A 6,000-nucleotide genomic window follows, 5' to 3' on the forward strand; every position below is an offset into this window, starting at 1 on the left:
TGCTTCTTCGCACTCTTCAACTTTTGTTACATTTCTTGGTAACTCGGCCGTATTTCTAATACATATGCAACAACAATACAAGACAAATGCATTGATTTAATTAGCTTTTATTTTACATGCTGGTAAGTTGCTTTTTATTATCAAAATCAGTTTTCCCAAAACACTCCAACCTGCTCTCTCTCGTCTTGCCACTTTATATCGTCACTTTGATCCCAGTCCGCCTTTAATAATTACCCTCGGAATATATGTGTGTGTATCTGTCCTCTCGCGCAAATCATTTGGTGATGCTGCATTGGCAGTGGTGCAAAAGCATATTATAAAAAAAAAACCTCAACACGCTCGTCAACACTGCCTACAAAGACAACCCCTTCATGAATTACGTGATTATTAAAGGGCTTGTCTTGTACTGGATAGCTACAACTATTCATCTGCCTATTTAAAAACTGGTCATCAGAACACTTTTTGTCATTTCATTATCATTAGGCGAAATGGTTGTTAAGTGCAGTCTCCTATGGTGCAAGATGTTATCTCCCTCGCCTGGTATGCAGGAATTCGTGGGTTCGATTCCAACGCAGATGCCTGTATATTTGGAGTTTGCATGTTCTCCCCATGGTAGCATGGATTTTTGTTGAGGTCCTTTGGGTTTTTTCTTCACATTTAGAAACGTGCGTTTTAAATATTGGGATAATACTGTAATTTGCACTTGATAAACCACTTCGTTGAGCTATCATTTGTGGCCATGTCGCTTCTGAAAAAGAGCTAATAGCTCACTGGCTTTATCTGGTAAAATATACATAGTTTAGTTTACTTTTAGTTCCCTATCTCAATCAATCCAAGATTTGTAACACGGCTACATTCACCAGACTGCTGAGACGTAACCACGGAGGGCACAGAGAAAAGATAAACTAAATAAAAAATAAATTATAGGGAAGAAAAAATACATGTTCATAGTCTGGCCTCTCCGTCTGTGTGCTATGAATAAGGGCCATTACCCAAAACGTCGGTGATCTTATATATTTTATTACATTTACTGTTTGCTTATGTATGCCTTTACGGATTTCTCCAATTGTCTGGTCTTTGAAGGCTATCACTATAGTCTTGTAGCACTCTGAAAATGCATCTGACTCAGTAGATATTGATGCACTGATTCAAACTCAGGCCTACGTAAAAATAATATTAACACCGCCTGATGAAAACCGCTTGTGTTGCGATCGGAACGTCGTGGGGTTTTTTTGCTTTTATTTTCAATGTATTATTTTATTTTTATTTTCTATGTACGTAACTTTACCGAAAGAACCAAGAATATATTATTAACACCGTCTACAAAAATGGAACAGTTACATTGAAACTTCATGACGAAAGTAACAAAATAAAGTATTGTGCTGGAGTAAATGGTGACACGTAAAACTTCGACAAGAGAGGAACTGTCCACCAGAGGGCACAATTGTCTCAATATTAAACAGCTCTCCTTGATAAATGAGACTGGCTGACATGCTGGAGTGACCCCATTAATTATAGTGCTGAACCAAACGTTCATGTTGAAAAGCAAGCAAGACCTTTATCCTAGTAGCACCCTACCAAGCCTAGCTCCTAGACTAAGCAAACACGTGCCTGGGCAAGATTGCACATTGGAAATTGCAATTTTCTTTCTATAATTGTATTTGGTCATTGTTTCTCACAATGTTTTCCATTACACTACCACAATCATTGTGTCGATGTTATTTGACTGGATAACAGAACACAGGAGTATATTGGTGAAACTGTTATTCGATTCCTCCACATCGATGCTCACTGACCAGTGTGGTGCAGTATGGTTAATGAGCGCCAAAAGACCTACATGATGTGGATAGGACCTCAGCTAGCAGTGCCTGGAAAAGAGCTGTACATTTCCAAGAATATGCAACCTTCTGCATCTATATTCTCATTGAATAAGACTGGTGCTGTACTTTTGGCTAAGATGGCCTCACTTTCCGAATTGGCTCTGAACCAAGCTACAAGTGCATTGTTAATATGTAGGTCATTCTGAGTTACGATACTCGTGGGCCGTAACAGCATCCTCAACAGCGTGTATTGCCTACTGCCTTAGGAATGAGAAGCAGCAGCTGTATCTCTCGCCCATGGGAGGGGAAAAAAGCAGTCAGTGCTCACAGACACAAGACATAAAAGTGTAGTCTGGACTTCTCAGCAACAGACAGTGGGAGTGACACAAAGACGAGCGCTCCCACCACCATGCCCTCCCAACAACCCGTTAAAAATGTTCAAAACCAGCCGCAGGCAAGTGGCAGGTATTTAATAAAGGACAAATCCTGCTGCTCTAAAGGGATTTATGTCTATCGGTTGTCCATATGCAGCTGTGACAATTCACTGATTGCAAAGTGAAATGCGCAGATTTTTGTGCGAAAAAAAATATTTCTCAAACCGCAAACAGGACCAGCTGCTTGCTGACCCACTCAAAGAGTTTGTTTTAAGTGGCAACAATAGCTCTCTAAACGCGGGCTTTATCTAATCTCCCAACTCAACGTATACTTTAGCTCTCCCTTATCTTCACAACACAATATCCCGGTACTTGTTAGTGTGTTCATAGAGATGCACAGGAAGGCAACTGCCAGGGGTGTATGGGCATTGAAGGAGACTGGCGCTGGGGTTAAGGGAAAGGCAAGCTTAAAACTAACCAGACTTGTTATCAGAACCCAGTTCAGTTACTCCGCAAACAAAGATAGCTTTTAAGTTTACTCCTTCTCATGGTAGCAATTATTCAGAGAATAACCATGCATGACTTTGTATCACCAACAGAAGAGGAGGAGGGGGAGAAGCAGCAGTGGAGTAGAAGGGGCCATGTTTTGATTAAAGATTACCTTGTTATCACCTTTAATTAAAACATTGCTGGGATCAAATGCCATCTGCCACCTTTCAAAGTCTGATCCTCGACCATAACTCTCCAAACATTAACTCTTTGACACCAAAGCAATTTAGCAGCTCGTTGTTGTGGTTTAAAACGCATCAACCATACTTATTCTATTTCCGAGACTTTTAACGTTAACCCTCCGAAACACGAAATGAGAAAACGAGTTAAGTGTTAAAATGCAGCACAAACTGCAAACATTACGTTAATGAAGCCACCACTTTGCAGCGCTTGCTCCCAGCAGCATTCCTGGTTTGACCTTTTGGGCAGCCCCCATTGGAGATTGGGGAGTGTGCTTTCCTAGCCAGGCTGACACATGACCTCTGACCTCACTAGTCTACCTCTCCCTCAAAACCCATGTATCACGTCACATGCCACAACCCTCTTAAAGGGCTGCCAATTAAGATTCTTATTAGCCCATTCGTATTTGTATAAAATTGACACTAATGGATTGGTAGGAAAGATAGTAACCAATATTCGGTCCATAATATAGGAATATTCAGTCGTTAACTTCAAGTGGCTTGCAGGCTTGTTCAATTTGGAATTTAAACTTTTCCCAGCTAAAACAGTCTATGCAATGAGGCTTATTTTTTTGTTATAATAATGCAATATATATCATTCATACATCCATTCGTAATTTCATTAACCCATTCAACGATCAGTTTATATTACAATTAGGAAAAAAAACATGTAGAATGACTACAAGCCACTTTAAATGTTCAATGTTCTCCAATGTGTTAGGTTATACCATGTGCTGATCGGGATGCTTCTTCAGGAAGCATTCAATATTATTCAGTTCCTAAAGATGATCCCAGCATGTGGAGCGAAATAACAGACACCATGCTGAACACACGGTACAGCCTGAAAAGAGGGATGTGCAGCACAACCACAAAACCCACGCGGTAGTGCTCCAAGTTATACACATTTTTATATTCTTGCCTGTGGTACTAGTGGTATTGACACGGAGAAATGTGGCTTACAAGGAAGTCAATAAGTCCATGTTCACACGAGCAATTTACCAGTTACTGGTAGCTATGGATACTTACTTCCAAAATGACAGCAAACACATGTAACCTTGATTTCCATGAAAGAAATGGTAGGAGTTGGGCAGAGGCCCATAGGGATTTCCACTTCCGAGTGTAAAACGGCAGGGAGCTCAATTTTACACAGTGCCAAAATATCTCCGTGGGATAATCCTTCACAAAGAACTATATGGACCATTAGAGGTATCTGAGGTTATGTTTGCGTTTCAAATGATGAGGTCACCCCCACCGCTTTTCATTGTAACAAGAGACCATCATATGTCGGACTGCTAAATGTCCAATCTAAATGTATGTGTCACTATAAAAACACCAAGTATCGAGTGACGTTACAAATTATGCAGCATCCATCATAATCTTAATAGTAAAAAGGGAACCGCTAGCTTTACACTCAGCCAACAATATTGGCCAACAATATTATTGTACAATTCCAACGAAAGCATACCCAAATGATGGCTTCAAAAATCGTCATAATTTATGCGTTTATATGCTTTCTTTGAAGATCTGTTTTTACAACTTCCTCGAAACATTCAACAGAAACTGCTTGCTGCTGCTACAGTGAAGCTGTGCAAGTAAGCGAGTTATCCGAGTGTTCTGGGCTCATGTTTTGGCCTCACGATTGACTCCTTCTCTCGTGCAATACTGTTGGCTTCTAGACAAACAGCACGCTGTAACGGCCTTCAAACAACATGAAGCTCCCTGGAGGAAAATCTGCCGAATTCTCAAAACATTTCCTCAGTACAAATATCTAGGGCTTTGCTCGTCCAAATATGGGACAATGGTGTACAGATGCAGCTAATGGCTTGGTCCCTTTCACCCAGGAAAAGGTAAATATTTGCTTTACCGGCCAGACCCAAAACAATCTGGTTAAGGCTTCCAAGGACTTCCAGAGCCTGCAAAATACCCTCTCTTCACACCTGCATTACCCCCCCCCCCCATACACACAAAAAAGCAATCAAAATTCCTCCTCCTGCTAGGTATTGTACAAGGCCTTGTACAGCGCGTCTGTCAATCTATCTCTGTACGGGTCGTGGGGGTTGTTTCATCGTACTTCACCACCGCATCTTTTTTTTCTTAAATCGGTGGGGCACTTATATGGTATGGCTTGGTACTTGTGTCATATGTTTCAATAAAAGTGGGAAAAATAAATAACTTTCCTCTACTTCTTTTCCCTTGTGGAAATATAGTGCAAACGGGTTTATGTCATGCGTGCAAATATATTATGATGGATGTACTGATTATAACATTCATAGCTTCATATATATCATTTGCTCCAAATGTGTATGTCATAGGAAATGGTGTGTATGGCTGGCATTTTTTCAAATATGCTTCAATGTTTGTACTATTTTTTGGAACATATTTCTCTAAAACATTACCCCACTTACCCACATATTGAGTCAATTTCATTCTAGCGAGAGAAAAAAATGAAGACAAATATCTGCACTGCCATCTTTAGGCACACTGGAGATCGTCTTTGGTGTTCATGTAACAACAATCCACTACAAAGCTTTTGTTTTACATCTCTGTATGGCGGCCGGGTTGCTTGTCTGGGCAAAAAAAGGTAAAATTACGAACAATTCAGCTCGAATTTAATCTTCGTAAGAGCCAATCAGCTCTGTGCCACAGAGGAACAAAGAGGGCAGCTTAAGTTTAAACAGCTGGGCACAGAGAACTGTTTACCAAAACAATTTATTGCCACATTAGGAAACTTGTACAGTACTTCCTGGCAATTTGAGAAGTCAGCATTAAGCATCTATGGGATTAATAGCTAAGATTAAAGTGTCCTTGATTTGTAGCGGTTTTTTTGTAAGCAGGGAAAAACCTAAAAATTCTCACAATGATCTGCTTTATGTTAAAACATTTTCTTTGGAAATTCTAAATACACTGGGTTGCATGAAAGCGCTCTTCTGAGTTGTATACTAGGAAATAACTGGATCAGTTTTCATTTATTAAAATTTCCAGTTTCTCAACAAGTATCGTCCCACAGGAGCCCCATGAAATCAGTACCCGCAATGTCACCCACCACCGCCTCCCACACCAGGTCACGTCAAAGAATTT

This window comes from Lethenteron reissneri, chromosome 20 (assembly GCF_015708825.2).
Source record: "Lethenteron reissneri isolate LAM-NWPU_2019-01 chromosome 20, ASM1570882v1, whole genome shotgun sequence".
NCBI lineage: Eukaryota > Metazoa > Chordata > Hyperoartia > Petromyzontiformes > Petromyzontidae > Lethenteron > Lethenteron reissneri.